Raw genomic sequence first — 17,502 nt, forward strand, 5'->3', positions numbered from 1 at the left:
GTCATTAGCTTGAAGGAGCAAAGACTTTAAAAAATATTAACTCTCCTCGCTATATATATATATAATCATGAAGTTTAAGAAAAAAAAAGTATTTTTTCCCATTTGGCTATCGTAAACATTTTGTTGTGATAATCTTGTGCAGTGGTCTGATTTAATGTTTTAATCTCCTATTCTCCCTCAATAGCAACAATTTCTTTTTGCTTAAGTAACACCAATAAAAGTAAAAAAAAAAACCTAAAATGCTTTTTATGTAATGTGAATCATGTTTAAGTGATGTTTTGAAAAAATCCTTGTCCATTAGAAGGAAGCTTTTTGCACTAGGCAAGTTGTTATGACTGAGTTGTTTGCGAAGTGGTTCTAGTTACTGTTTGTTATTGGTCTCTAACAATGTGCTTCAAATAAGAACCTTTAGTTTACCTCTGTAAGAGTGTCTCATAGAGTTTTATAAGCATTCATTTTTAAATAACCATTAGTTTTATTTCAACCTCCTACAGTGTTTTTGATAGAATGTTACTATTTTCATACTATATTGATTTATTTCCCACTGTAATCCAGAGTATTAGATGAGTATGACTGTCTCCATTTCTCTAATTTACTGATTTTACACATGGAGATGACAGAATATCAATTCAAGATCACATAATGTATCTGTGACAAATTTGGGATCGTATACAGATCTCCTAGTCTCACTTGCTATGTGTATTGAAGGGTAAGACTCATTTAACCTAACTTAAGCCATACAAAAGTTAGGTGTCTGGTCTTCCTTCTATAGTCAAGGCCGAGACAAGCACCTCCAGAGGGTACGTCATCCTATCAGAAAACATTGTCAGGTAAAGTTTGGCAAGAGAAATCATGGTAAAAGATTATTTGCCCTTCCACTAACCTAGGCAGTTGAGAAGGTAAATGCTTCTGCCCTGCTCCATGAAAATGTTTCATGGTCCAGTATGTCTTACTGGGAATGAGACCGTTGCTTCTAGCATACTGGGTTTTCATTCTTTGATTGAAATCTTGACTGTGAAGTATTCTAAAAAACTCCTTCCCTTCCCTATTTTAGAATTATTGAAACTACACCACTCACCTGGACATAGTGGCAATGCTACTTTCAAAACTTCAAGTAAAAGCAAATATAAACAATGATCTGCAGTGATCTGCATATTAGATGAGTGAAAAAGTACATTTCTATGATTTTTGTTAATTTTGAAATAACACATTTGTTTAAGCACCTTTGGCACTATTTTAATATTTTTTTTTAAGGATTAAAAGAGTAGGCAGAAGCCAATATTAACTTCTTCAAAACTAAGTGCAAAATAGAATTTACAATATAGTCTCTTTTACATTGATTGACATAGCTGTCACATCCTCTCTGCTTTATCTTAGTCAGCACAAGATATACTTCTGAAAAAAATCCTGAACTATTCAATAGAAACTAAAGGCATAAGATCAGATGGTATTTATTCCAGTAACTTAAAATTTAATACACAAAAGGACCCCCTTTCATTCAACTTGTTACAAACTATAGAGTTCCATAGCAAGCTGGAATGTTTTAATCATACATAAATGGGTCAAAGTTATGAAGAATGTAACTTTCTACTGCAATTTTTAACCTATTCCCAAACTTATTTCATGGCTTTTTCTTTCCCATATCTGTTCTTGATCCCTATCTAAGGGGTTATGTCAGATCAGACTAGAAAGGTCTGGCACCAGAGGGTGCAGAGGTGCTGTTCCGTGTCTTCAGCACATCATCTGTAGGGTAGCCTGACACATATAATCAGGAGAGGTGGTCTTGCATTAACCTTTGCCACTCTCGGAGGATAAAATGATAATGAAACAACAAGAACAGATAATGAGGCAAGGAGAGGACAGTTCTTGTGTTTATGGCCAAGAATGTGGGGGAGGGAGGTGGGGTGGGTCATCTTAGTGCAGACTTTCAATCAAACATTACCAATTCAAATAATAAATTGAGTAGATGTAAATGTAAGTCGATGTAAACCCAGACATGCACCTAAAGATAGCATCTAGAACAGGAGTCTGTTGAGGACAGGAGTTGGTTAAGTTTGTTCTTATGACTGGCTACCACTTGGCAGACAAACAGCTTTCTCACAAGAATATTAAAAATGTAATTATTTGACTTGATTCAGTTGACATCCTTAGGGAGAATCATTCAGTCAAACAACTGGGACCCCAGAATCTAACAGTTATAAACAACTACAAGATGTGATGTTTTGCTTAATGCTGCCTCCGCTGAGGCATGATGTGCATAACAGCAACCTACAAAGCCTGATATTATGTGGTGGTAGCAGAAAGGAGAAAATGCTCATCCACTTTCTTCTGTGGCTTTATGATCTGTTTTTTTGTCATGCTTCTACCAGTAAGAAACTACTTCTCCACAACAGCTCCATTACAGCTCCGAGTAATAAGGCAAAACGTGAAGATCAAATGTTTGGTGGAATGACGAAGCAGGTAGCTCAAAAGGCATAGATAAAAAAGCAGCCACAACTAAATTTGTACATACTGAGTTAAAAGCAAATAAGAATCTGGCTACAATGGAATTCACCCCTTGAAAGAAGTGATAGTGTCAGTTTGCTCAAAAAAAGCAAAGATAAGAGTAAAGCAAAATTGCACAGGCAAAAGACTATTTCTCAAAAGCTGCATGTGTGAAAATGATGTAATGTTAATAGCTTTCCTTTGTTTTGACACGTTGACAATTTGGGCACACCAAAGGTTGCATTTATACCAAACTTACATCAGTGCATTTTGAACACCAAAGCCCTGGGCATCTCAGGAAGTTTTCAAGCTTTTTTTCTTTTTAACCTGAATTAAAGTTACACTGCAAATTAATATTAAAAAAAATCAATCATAATTAATTATCCGTTAAAGTGATGTCTGCACATTCTTATACTTTAATCTTCATTAACGTGTAGGAAAGCAAATACCCCAGAGGATGTGCTGCATGTGTTGCCATGTTTTACTCATGTCTCCCTGGATTTCTGAACAGCTCAAAAAATAGGCTTCTTCAATGGGAAGCATATGCCACTTGGGCCTTTTATGTGAATGCTTCAGATTCAATCAAAAGGCACAATCTGAGCAGCCATGGGCCAAAGTGAGATTCATCTGTTTAAGTCTCTGACCCTGGTGATATACTGCTTCAGTGCCTCTACAGCACTCAAGCTATGTCCTGTAGGACTGACTGTGAATTACAATCATGTGCGCCTGTTGTAAAGCACCAGCTTTCCTAATGCCAAGCAGGTTTTGTTTTTTATTACTCCTTTAGACAAAAATCATAACAGCATGTCACTTACTACTTTCAGCAACAGTATCTCTTATAAATAGTGTAAATAGTTTTAGTATTTACTTGCCACACATCACCCAGACAATGCATGTATTGCTTCATTGTACGTAACAGTAGTTTGAAATTGTTTTCTCATAATACTTTGAAATACTTGATTCAAAAAGAAGGAAACCTGTATGACAAGACATGTAATGAAAGGAAATAAAGGCTGCATAGAATCTATTTGTTCTTCAGAAAGAACTGGCATATAAACAATGGATACAAAATTCTTGATATTCATAAACTGTACTGTAAAAACAGATTTTGAAAACTGAAGTAGGCACACTACTCTGTTCAGGCTTAATTATATTTCTTCTTGGGGATAACTGATATGGAAAGATCTCTAGCATACCCACTCAAAATGTCACACAGGCTGAATAGCCTACATAAAAATGTAATGTGGTCGACATTCACCCAGACACACTGTTCAGATTTCATCATGTTGAACCTGTGTGTTTTAAGGTACACTGGAACTCTGCAGATTCTAGTCACCAATTCTGAGGTTTTACTTCTCTGGCACACTGACTGGCATACATGTACTCTGTCTGCTGAGATTCTAGATCCTGCAAAGCTGGGTTTTTTTCTGACATCTGGGTGCAATTCAGCACTTCCCAGGTAACTTAATAGAGACTTTCCACAGCTAACAAGCTCTGATTTTCTAGCTCACTTCTTCAGAGATGTTAGTGGAAAGAGGGAGAGATTTGACTGTTGGATAAGTTCCAGAAAACTTATCAAAAAATGTTTCACTTTAGTTCATATAACCAATAAAGACATATCATGAAAATAATGAACACTTAATAGTTTTCATTTCACTTAATAGTCTTAACAGAACACTTTTCTACTCAGGTTTCCTTCTTTTCTTAAGAATTTTGCATTTAAAATCATATTCCTTTAAGGAACTCAGTATTTTTCCTTTCATCCACCTGGCTTCTCTAAACATAAGCCATATTTATATATTTCCATTTTCTTTTGTCTAGTGATACTCTCATCAGATTAATTAGATAGTCAATGCTTTTTCTTATCCCACTCACATTTAAAATCCATTGATAGGTCAACCCAACAGAAGAAGTTTAACTGCTTTGCCCATGCTCTGCATGGTATCTATTTCATTGCTGGTACAAAAACATTGAAACAACATGACATTGCTATGATTACCAGAGATGGTACTTTCCATTTTTAAAAAGTCTCTGGAAAGAAGGTAACCCCATAGATTACAAGTTCACAAGATTAAATAGGCAAATTGAGTCACAAATACAACTTCAAAAAAGTAAAAATGGAGCACTGTCAGATTCTCGATGCAGCATACCTCTACACCACCTCTCTTCCCTGCAGGATACTGTTCACTCTTGACTGTATCATCAAAGCAATGGGGGAGGAGGGGTGATTGCTTTTTAACTTAAGCATTGATTGAGTTTTTACATCAATATGTGTCCTGTAAAATCTGCAGTAATAAAGATGAGCACATTTCTAGCCTGTAAACATAAACAAACTGTGATACCGCGCTCATTTAGCCTCTTATGTTCAAATGTGCAGTTATCACTGGGTAGTCATAGGACAACAAATCTCTGTAGTATCTGTCTTAAAAGACAGATGAGGTCTGTGGGATGATTCTGTGAATCTCAAATTATTTCGCTCGTTCTCTGTATGAGCATGAATTCCCTGACATACCTTGACAGAGCTAGGCTCTTAGTGACCGTCACCTTCAAAAAGCAGCCAGCTTGACAAGTAACACTGCCCCAAAACTACATCTGGCCATGAGGTTCCAAAAGGCTGAATTAAATTCATATACTTAAAACCTTCTGTATGCTTTAATTTCTGGGGAAAAAAAAAAAAAAAAATATGGCATTTATTCAAACTACCAGTTTATACTAACACACCTGTTAATAATTGGAGAAAAATTAAAACCAAGTCAAACCTTGGAAGAAGTTAATTTTTATTAATATACCACTTTGATTTTGGATTGTGGAACAGCTGCAGCTGTGGCTGTTCAGCTCTAGGTCTTCATGACACGATGAAGACCAAAATACAATTAAAGGGGTGGAGTGGAGAAAAGAAAGAAAAGAAAAGAGCATAACTTGGGTATTGATAACAGTACAAATATTCAAAAGTGTGCCCATTAAATGAAACTCAGTAAGTTGTCTTAGTGACAACAATAATGACTAAGTTACTCTATTCAAGTGTGAAGCGTCTCTGCAAATGTCTTCTGATGTTTATTTTTACTCTTACACTTAAACTGTTATAAGGATGAATCATCATTATGATTCATACAATATGTTTCATCCAATAAGTCTACAAGGTATGTGTTTTCAGCCTTGTCTAAGTTTTGGTAGTAGTAATACAAATTATTCTTGTAAATAAATTTTCATTCAAAGCTAAACTATAGACCAAATTGCCAACCTGTTTATTGTTTTACAAAATTATGTTTTTATGGTAAAAATACTTTCACCTCTTGAGGACAGTAGGCCACAAGCTTTGATCTCACCAGCTTCAAGGTGAGAAGAAACTGTTACAGTATATGAAATGAATTGGTGATGCCCATATTCCCAGAACTCCCTGTTTGCTAACGTCAGTGTCACAAAACCACTACAGAGGTGGTCCCGTGTTAAAAATCAAGAAACATATTGGGACCTTGACTAACTGGACTACCGAGACAGATGTCTTCAGCTTATAAGAGAGGTCCCTTCAGGGGAAGAACACATTGGTTTAATATTGTATAATTTGCACTATTCCTATTCATCTTTTGAAAAGATTATTTCAATTTCAAAGCTGTCAATTTGGCATTTTCATAAGAACTAAATCAGTTTTTAAAAAGTCAGAAAGTTGCTTTCCCTGTTTCTCTCTTTTTGATTGATTATCTATGGTTCCACAGCATATTACGTGATCACAGCAATGTTCTTTGGAGATATAATCATCAAAGAGCATTACTCAGCTGGGGAAGTACATGTGAGGGGTGTAAATAATGAAACAGAACAGGGGGCCATTAAATATATTTTTTTTGTTTTCTGTGCTTGGAGGCTTGTTTACAAGGTAGGGGGTATGCTGCTTAAAAAAAAAAAAAAAAAAAGAAAAGGAAAAAAAAAAAGCAAGTCTCTTAAATTGTACCAGCCAATCCATCTGTTCAGATTGGGAGCCCTGCAGACCTGGCAAACCTTGAAGGTTTATCAGTGTTCATTTTGGCTCTCAGAGATGTGTGTATTCCCAGTGGCTCAGAAAACTCTACTTTATATGTTAGGAAGTATATTCCCAAAGCAGATGTTTAATTTTTAAAATTATATGGTCCTTGTAATCCAAGTTATATAGTGCAGGATATTTTATAAAGCCTATTTCTGTGTAGCACATCAAATATAAAAGATTGAACCGTTAATTAAAGATTGGTTTAGAGGAGAGAGGAGAGCAGGAAGCAAAGTGTTCAAACATGTATGCCCATGACTTGTATCAGAGTTGAAAAGTAACTGATTGTGTATGGATAATTGCCATGACTCAGTTTGGCAGACCCCTATTGTTATCAAAGTTGCAAGGCTGCCTCTTAAATTGTTCAAACATGGATCTCCAACATTCATGTCAAGAAAGGCCAGCTGCTCTGTTAAAATTCATTGCCTGTTTGTTAAAAAATGTATATCTTCTTTCTGTGTCACTATTCCTGTTTGGTTTTTTGTTTTTTTTAAGATGGTTCCACAATTTTCATTCTAATGCAAGGTTCTCTCACTAATCCGAAGTGTCTGATACTGAGTCACCTGATACTGGCCTGATATTACTTTTATATCTGTATAAAAAAAGCATCATTAGCACTAATCCCTACAGAAGTCTATGATTCTTATTTACACTGTAGCGCTCTCCCATTCTTTCCCTGTAAAGGGGCTTTGTGTACAAATTCTGTACAAACAAAATTAACTTGGCCTAAGTGAAATAAGGAGATTTTAAGAGTGAAAAATAGACCTATTAGAGTTGAACAGTAATATATTGCAAGTGAGATCAGAATAAAGGTTACTGTACAGATCACTGCTGTTAATGTTCAAATCATTTAGAAAATCAGAAAAGTATGAAGCCTTTTGAAAGCAAAATTCATAGAATCCAATGCTTTGTTATCCTTAACAAAAATACTAAGAGACAGGAGAAGTAGGACGTGTATGCCTGAATCTAGCTATGTGGATGTTTGAGTGGATTACTGCTACTATCATACACTAAACAAAACAATAAAGTTAGTAAACTAGAGTGTATTTACCAGCCTTTGCTGACCAAGGTTAGATCAGCTAAAATACATATGTACTGAAGTTTCATTGTGAAACTACAATCTCAATTTTTTACTTTTGGGGGGTTTTTTGTCAGCGTAGCATTGTCACATATTTGTAGGGTTTTATCTGATGTTGTTTGAATTGTACAGATGTGAAGAAGGCATTTAAAATTCTCCAGTTGAATTTGGAATCATTTCATATCAATTTTTATACTTGCTTATTGAAACATTAATGGCTAAATACCCCGTTACAACAACTCTGACCTTAATATACACCATGTAACAGTTGTTTTGACTTCTGATATAAATGAAAAACCTGATTCCATCCTGTCATTAAAGTCTCTTTAAGCAGCACATTGAAAAATGGTACCTTGGACAGAGTGAGTTTAAATCATCTTTTCAGATGAATACGTACACAGAATTTTTACACATGTACCATTTTTATGACTGAAATAACATTAAATTGAATTTTTATTTTTGAAAACTTTAAATTTCATATACGGTAGGAAAGTGATTCTAAATAATGAATCAAAACACACATCTACCAATCCAGAGGCAGGAATGCAAGGCACAAGAAACCTTCTAATTTAGCATACAGCAGTCTCTCGTGCATAACTGCTGTCCTCTGATCAAACCATACTTTTTAACCTCAAACAAGGAGGAAAAATAAAAGAATCTTGGTAAAAAGTACAGCTAGAACATCCTTTAATAGACATGGAAATGACTTGATATAGAACTCAAAAAAAAAAAAAAAAAAACTAACCAAAAAGCAGGAGGCATTTTTTGAGCTACTGTTCAATCCTGCCGGTAAACTGTGCAGCTCAAAAGTATGCAAACCATGTTATGTTCAGAAAGAATACAGGAAAATGAATAAGGACTAAAAAAAAAAAACAAAAGAGAAGAAGGAAGGAAAAAAAAAAGAAAGATGGAAGAAGCCTAGATCTTCTAACTGGGACAAATAAAAAAAATCATAATTGCATGTCTGTCTTTTATACTGCTTGTTAAATAGAAACATTTTCTGAGGCAGTATGCTTTTTCCACTGCTCTAATCTTAGCAGATGTGGATGTGAAATTTATCCATACTGATATACTGAAAAAATTCCCAGCCTTCTTTTTTTAGTAAATGTAAATTATAAGTCACAGTGCTGATGGTATCAAACTGTATGATGATTTAAGACCAACAGACATGCCAACAGTATAGGACTTTTTACTCTAAACTTTCTAATCTCATTGCAGACTAGTGGGAAAAATATTTTATTTGTATCATCCTTGTTGTGGCTTCAAATCTTAAAGATAAAGTCCAGACTAGTATTTGACCAGTTAGAGGCCCTCCTACCAAGGATAGAGGTGCAAGCTAAGAACCTGTGTTGCTAGACAGGGTAACATCACAGTCAAATTTCCTTAAAAATAGTATTTACGACTATTTCTTTTTAGTCTAATACTAGTTTAGCACGACAAAGATAAGGATGAGAAAAGTGGGTTTGTATGATATTAATCTTCTCCGTGGGGCATAAGCCGGAGGAAAATGGCATTCCTCTTACCTTGAAGTTAAAGCAGCAAAATAAGTAAATTTTGTTCATGCAACACTTCCGAATGGACCTTCACATTCCTTATTTCCTGATGGCAAACTAATCCGGGGAGAGACCAAACAGCTATAAAAATTTGGCAAATAGCATAAAGGATTGAAGAGCAAACTTTTAAGAGTTTAAAATACTGTAATCGAAAGAACTGCATTCATCTAGTCTTACTAGTACATTAAGCGTTGTTCTCTTCAGTAGTTCACTAACCTCAGCAAGTTGTAGCAAACATCGTACACAGTTGTTTGCTTAATTTGTCCAGTGGATAGGAAATAAATAATGGTTACTTTTTTTTAATGCTGCATCCTTAATATGAAGCTAAAGTGTATTGAACTATTATTTCTTTCTGTGTGCCCAGAGAAACATACTTCTTTAAGGAAGGACAGCAAAATGACTAAATGACCCTACACATATTAGGTAATAAATAAGATGGATGAATAATTGAAATCTTGTACTATGTGGGCATCAATAGATTAATTTTTACTAGCGAACTTATTTCCAGTAATGATCTTGGGAAGTAATCTCTCATCAGCAAGCTGTCACAGTGCAGAAGAGGATTTTAGACTTTTGCTTAAAGTTGTACTAACTCTGCTGTACTCTTGTGTGCTCTATATTTCTATAATTTTTTACTTCAGTTGCATTCAAAGCCAAACAAGCAATACTTATGAGCTATTAAAAGCCCCTTTAAAAACCTGGCAGTTTTCTAATTCAAACAACAGCTAATGCATTTTGAGATGACATTGAACTTTTAAACTTCTTTTTATGATCTTTTTAATAGAAAAAAGAAAAGCATTTCAATGTAAGTATAGGTTTTTATAACATGAAAGGCAAATTGAACTTTGGTGTCTGTTGATGCCAACAGGAAAAGTTTGTCTTGAAATGCAATATTCTTTGGAAGAATTCAGTTCTAAGACCTTCCTGGAGAACTTGAACACTAAATGGAAAGGGAAATAAATCCCTGGAAGATATTGTACTCTTAAATACAGAGGGAACTCATTACCTGTTTGGGCCCTTTGTCCTTAATTTGGATCTGGTATTCTGAGTGTTCTTACATCACTATTTCTTTCAATGGCCTTGCCTGTCTTTCTAGTTTGAAAGCCATCACCTCTTCCAGATCTGTAGATATCTTTTAGGATAAGACTTAGCCTACTCCAGTCTGGATTAGCACCTTACCATTAAGATTTTTTAGAAGCCATTTTTTTGTGTATATAACAAAAAATAAATAAGCATACATTAAATAGCATGACACCCTAAAAGTGTAGCTGGACTATTTGATGCTTTGCATAATATAGATTAGATTGCAAAGACTAATTGTTAAGTTTAAAAAAACCCTAGAGAAACAATTGCTGCTGGTCTGCTTGTCAGAAATTTCAAGTTAAAAGGCATAACATGTTTAACTAAAATCCAGCTAATTAGAGCAGAAGTAGGTCCCGTTCAAAATCTGAGATGATGTTATACACAATAGAGCTGTTAACTTCAGAAAACTGAGAGCTGAAGTAATCAAATGAGGAACCTGATTTTTTTTTCTTTATCTGTGTTCCAAGAGAGATTCAGATCAATATGTTGTTCTACTTGATTCTTGTCTTTTTACAGACAGGATAGCTAACTCTATAAAATAATACCCACATCCACTCTAAATCTTAGAAAATTCAACCTTGTCTGGTCTTTCCTGGGTGTTATAAGAAATTCACTAACTTTTAAAATGACTCTTTTCAATTTCATATGCTTACAAAATTTTCTAGTTTTGAGCAAATTGTTCTGAAATCACACTTCCACCACTTTGGCGCTAGTGTTAAGAAGTCGTGTATTACCTCTCTCAGGCTGTGTTTGCAAATGGTCTTAATACTGTCATTACAGAATCACAGAACTGCTTTTAAGAGAGCCAGAAGGATCTCTGTCATGCAAAGGTGTTCACTGTAATGTACACATCATTTGGCTATTGAAACCAGTCAGAAGCAAGATCCCTAGGGAGAAGCAGCCATACCAATGGAACGGAAAAAGTCAGTGCTAATTAGAAGCGTTGTTGGAACTCCAGTGCAGAAACAAATAGTCAATAGCTGCAGTATCCACTCAGTCTTAAACACGGTCTCTCTCTCATATAAGAAATGAGCTGGTTTATTGCAATAGGATGTGAAAGACTCAACTGCTCTTCTATCTGCTCATTAGCAGTTTGATCATTTCGTTCTCTGTTTCTGTCTAAGGAGATCCATTGTATCCTGTTTTGTGAGACTTGTTGAAGCTATTTTGAACTTACTGGACCAGCCATTTCCAAAGAAATCTTGCTTTGTAGCTCTTTCCTTATATATTTTGTTGCAAGTTGGAGACTATCTTCGGAGGACTGAAATTTCCCCTTCAGTTTTCCACAAAACTTGAGTTGAGTTTCTGACTGCCCTCTCATGTTTGTTTTGCCCAAGACCAACAAAATTGTGAGACCACTATTATTAACTTCTTCCTGGTACTTGCTGACTTCCCCCACCTCAGCACAGTGAAGGAGAAGGCTTTTTGTACACCGTGCAATGTTTTAACAGTCTTAAACATGTATGTGTCCAGCTAAGAGTTCACTGAGTAGTATGCACTGGTTCTCTGGTTCTGATTCCTGTTCGGATCTCTGCATTTGGTGTTGTCTGCTTAAGTTGTAAGCTGTGTATCTCCATCCTCATGGGAGCTAGTTGAATTTCTATTCTATTGTACTTGCACTACAAATTTACATAGGGGTTTTTTTAGTAGCAAGACTTAAGGCAGAATAAAAAGGCAGGCTTGTCTAGTAGAAGAGCAGCAGCAAAGGATAGACAACTAAAGAAAGGGGGTTCGTTTTTACTGGAGCTATTCAGTGACTATATGAAAACATTAATTTCCTGGAATGGAAACCTGTATCTGTTTATATGCAGCAAAAAATATATGCTAAAGCAGCAGAATCGGTGGAGTTCCTGACCACAGAAATGTCAAGTATGCTATCTTTACTATTGTATCAGAACATTGGCGCACTTGGATAAAGTGTGCTTGGGGTGCCAAAGGGTAATGGTCAAAGTCGCTTTAAAAGAAAGAGAGAAAATAAATATCATTAGTCCTTGGATTTATTCAGGAACTGTAATGAATGTAGTATTCTCCATTGCAGAAGAAAAATTCAAATAACTTATGGAAATCTCTACAATAATAAATGTACATATTCCAAATTACTGTTCTTAACTGCACTTAATTATTCTTTGTATAGTTATCATCAATACACGTAGAGTAAGGTTAATAGAAATGATCAAAAAGTGACAGATAAGAGCTAAACACACTTTACTTTTCCAGACGTGATTTGAAATAGATTTTGAAAGGAAAGATCTGAAATTATCAACAGCTACTAACAGAAACAAAAAAGGCAAACCTTATTACCACTATGTGTGGGTCCTTTTTTCAACCACCCAAGCTCACTTTAAATTATTCTTCCATTAACTCACTGTGCTGCCTACTTCTAGCCCTTGCTGAGCAAACTTCAAGAGCTGCACCCAGCGTGTGTCCTGTAGCTCAGAACAAGAAGCACTTTGGTATTCTGTATTCATGGGGAGAAATGGGAGGAGGGAGAAAGTCCATGGGAAAGAAAGAAAGAAGAAAAGAAAGAAAGAGAGAAAAGAAAGATAGATCTAATGCATAGGTTACTAATAGCTGTTGTGTATTAAACTGAGCACAGAAATGAAGCATTTTACTATTAGATGGGGTGGATCTGTTTCCTTCACAATTGGTTACTTGTTTTTGTAGCATTGGCATTGTTCTGGATGCAGTAACTAGGTAATGGTTAATATGATGTCAAATTCCAAATACACAATAGCTTTTTCTTTGTAGGTACTTGATGACACATATAAAATTTAGATCAAACGGTTGTTCACTGGAATAATATGGAACCCTTCCTCTGAGTGCAGCAGTAGCTTTGACTTGAGCTGTTCACCTTTATTGCCACTGCACGGCCAATTGTATTTCTTCACTTTCAGCACTTAACCCAAATTTCCAGACTTCCTTGTACTCTGTAATTCTTCCTGAACAGACATTTGACCATTCTCTATTTCTTCATTGACTAGATAGATGATATAACTATTGTGAAAGATGCTAACTACTCACCATTCATACGTTCAAATGAAAATATAAAATATTTATCTCTATACACTTTGTATTAATTTACAAGAAAACATAAGCTTTATGGAAAAAAAATAGTCAGTCAGATGGAGGGAAACAGAACTGACAAATGTTTTTAGTCTTCTTCCTTCCTCAGTAAGAATATGAACATTTAAATGTATGCAGCAGAAGCGGATGAAATTACATTCTCTGACACTTTATAACTCTGAAACAGATAAGTGATTGATTGCAAGGTGGTGTAGCTGCTGGCATTTTTTGTCGGCACATTTTGATGATACAGTTTCTTAGGTGAACTTCAAGTACATCAGTGACACATACAATGTTTCAGACACTTTGAGTGATTTCAAAGCTAATAATTTATGAGAGCTTTTGGAGCCAGTTATTAGGTTTGTCTCAGGAGAGATTGATTTATTTATTTTTTTATCCTCTGTTCCTTACTATATGTTCTGTTTATCTCATCTCATTTTGCTAGAAAACAAATACATAGAACTTTAATTCAGGAGTGTCTGCCCTGGCTTTGTGTCATCACCTTAACAAGGTTTCCAATATGGAATGTTTGGACTTGAGAATGCCCATGCAGCAGATGAGTCTAGAAAAATGTGAAGAATATCTGGAATGAAGTTCCACAAATAAACTTAATTTTAAAATAGCTAAAAACATAAAAGAAAAAGCTTTAACAAGAAGTTTAATACCTTATTTGTGAGACTGTTAGGCTCAGTATGCTAACACGGTCTGGCAGGCTGAATCTTCTCATATCTAAACCAATGTAAATCAGAAAAAAGGGCACTGAAATTGACCCCATTTATCTAGCATGTCCATGATTTTCTTCAGGAGTTCAGTAGCTGAAGCCAATTCAAATACAGTGATTGGGAGACTCCAGAGAAGTAATAGCTGAAAAAAGCTGAAGGTCTTTTTCTACCACAATTCAGTGTGTATGCAGCATTAAATCATTTGGCTGGAGAATTCTGAAACATAACTGGAATAATAGTAATGGAAGGCAGAAAAGAAAATTAATGAATTGCTACTGTAAATTGTGATTAGATCACAATGTTCTATATTAATTTCAAATGAATTTAGAAATATGGAAGAACTTAATCAACAACTCTGGAATGCAAAAATTCCACTGCATCCACTAAAATTCTGTTTTCTAAGTTTTGCCACTGAAATGATTGTAAAAGAATCACATTTTATGTCCTTATATTCCTAGACAATTCAATTGAAATTCAGGTTCCACTCAAAACAGTAGAATTGAATGATTTACTATCATGCTATAAAGCTTTATTGTAAAACAGACATTCCCTTAAAACAACACTAACATGTAGATCTATGGTATCTTTTACACCAAGAAGAGTAGCATCTCTTTGTAAGACATGAACACATTTAGGGTATTTAAAAGAGGTATTTAAGAGAGGTCTAACAGCCACCCTTCATGTCTTCCACTGGAAGGCAGTGGAAGACATGAGATTAGCACAGTCTAATTGACTTCAAAGACTTTACTACAAGCAGAACAGATATAAATAAAGGATCACTTGTGGGTTATATTGTTGTTTCAAACAATAGTTGAGTACTTGTAATGAATTTGCTTGTATTATTCCTAAAGTTAAAGTGTCAATTTTATTTTTGGCCTAACTGCAGTGACACTAGTAAAGCTGCTCCAGGGATGAATTCCAGATATTCCAGAGAATTTCACACATAATTACTACACCTGGAATTCAGTCCTCTAAAGAATGTGTAGGGGAATTAATCCCACAAGAAATCAAGCTTGATAATGAGAAAAAATGGATTAATAGAGTTTGTATGACTACTAGAAGAAGGATGACTGTGTGGCAATGAGCCTCTGTGGAAAACCAGGTGACAGATGAATTGCCTAGGAGTTGCAATGAAGTATGCCCATTTTTCATCTCTGTAGTCCCCAAATACAAACCCCATGGCCACTTGTTTTGTTTAGTAAAAGAAGGAGCTTTCTTCTCATTATTTTGCATATGAAGTAATTAGAATGCTTGCAAAATATTGGTAGAATGCTTGCAAAATATTCACTAGAATTGGGGGGTTTTTAGGAAGTTACTTTCACTGTCAAGAAACAATGCAGTTATTCTTCTAGTAGATTTTGAATGTACATTCAGAATCTATGAAATTGAGCAGTCCTAGAAATCATAACAAAATCTTTTGCCGTTGACCTGCTGTTTGGGTTACAGAAGACCCTCACTTTTTTACCACAAAATCTGCAAATTCATGCAGCTGGCTCTGTTAGTGCTTGTGAAAATGCAAATGTAATATGTGAGCCTTACAGATTACTATTGAAAAGGTGTAATTAAAAAAAAAAAATCAGCAAGGCAAAAACACCAGCAATAATACTGAACAAAGTAACTGTTGTGAAAAAAAGACTCCACTTTGAAATGTCTGAATTTGTAAAATATAGATGAGAAATATACATGCAGTGCTTAACATTGGCTAGCACTCAGTTCTTCCTAGTAACATTCTTTTTGATCCCACTAATAATACACTATGAAGCATCACTCTGTGGGATGCAGTTAAAGCCTATTTAAGCCAAAGAAACTACTCGCACTCTCCCAGGAGAAAATATCAGAACACTTTTATTTTTACCTCAGTCACTCCAGAAAACTTCATGAGGGGTACTCTTAACCAGTGTTATAGGGAAATTGCTGCACCAGTATGCCTGGAAAAAATGGGAGAGAATGAAAGAGTAAATACGGTGCTGAAAAATACTGAATAAGATGGTTCAGAATTAAATGCTTAAGGCTTACTAGAGCTTCAGTTGCAGAAGGTTTATGCAAATTCGGCAGTTAATAGATATTCTTGTCAGTGATCTTTGTAGAAAATGCAGATAAAAAAATCCCACTCTACCTCCTCTCCCCATTCTCTTCCCCAGCTCCCAAGAACTAATTTTCTGCCACACAGGCCACAAATTTAGGTCTCACTTTTTCGATATTTCTGTTCTCATCAAAAATTAATTTAATAGCACTTCATGTTTAAAGCTGCCAGTTTTGGGGTTTTGTTTGGGGTTTTTTTGGTTGGTTTTTTTTTTTTTTTTTTTACTTTTTTTAAGTGGTGACATTTAACTATCTGTTTGGGTGTTTTTCCAAAAGAGAAACAATAATAGAAATTGCCTACATATTATGGAATAGTAGATGTATTCATAAGTAATACACTTAGAGTCTTTGGGATTTTCCCATACTGGATAAATAAATCAGGTTGAAAAGTCTTCCCTTATGCAATATCTTTACATCCAGAGGGAGAAAAAATGTGGAACTAATACTGTTAGCAAAACAGATTCTTGTTTAGGCACTGAGAGACAAATCAAGGAAAGAACCACAGCACTAAAATAATGAGCCTTGCTATACTGGACTTTGAGTCCTGAGCAGAGCAATTAGATGAAACAGAAAAATAGGATAGAAAATGTATCTCCTTGTTCACTGGAGCCAATTTCTGTTACTCAATATAATTGTATAACTTTCATAAACAGATCAGACTCCATCTTAATGGGAATTGGCTTCTGAGTGCTTTATTTTTCTTCACCCTACTATTGCTATCGGGAGGCTGTTCCAGATCTTCACTGCTGTCTGATCATTAAGAATACTTTTAATCTCCAGCCTAATTTTACTCATGGACAATTTATAACATTTTTCTTCTGCCAACAGTGCCCTTTAGTTTAAGTAGTCCTTCTCCTTTCATGGCATATAATTCTTTTCCAAACATAATTATTTATAGAAAGTGATTATGTGTCTTCTTAACCACTATATGTTGTCTTAGCTATTATTTTGCTAACTTAAAGAGGATAAGCACTTTTACTCATCCTTTGTATGATAGGTACTCTATTACTGTGATCATTTTTTCAGCACCTGTTCAAACTGGGTTTCCCCTCTGTTATGTTTAACTAGATTGTATATTCCCTGGGCAGGTCCATGCAGAGTTAAATATCCTCTAAGAGGATTCACAGATACAGAAAGGAGACCCAACAGAAGTCATCATGCAAAATGCTGATCTGCCTTTGGAGACCAGTTGATAAATTCTAATGTTTGTGGATCTCATTTGAAAGCATGTGTCATAATTCTTATTATGCTAAATCTGACATTGTACAGGACTCTGAACATTGTATTTGGAGACAGGAGACTCTTCAGAATTCACAGCCTTGAAGTTTGTCTTTGCAGGTTAGTGTCTGTGACCATTCTTTCAAAAAATAAACAAGCCTAACATCTTAAAAATTGCTATTAGGCAGGGGATAGTTTTAAATC

The sequence above is a fragment of the Balearica regulorum genome, chromosome 4 (genome assembly GCF_011004875.1).
Source record: "Balearica regulorum gibbericeps isolate bBalReg1 chromosome 4, bBalReg1.pri, whole genome shotgun sequence".
Lineage (NCBI taxonomy): Eukaryota > Metazoa > Chordata > Aves > Gruiformes > Gruidae > Balearica > Balearica regulorum.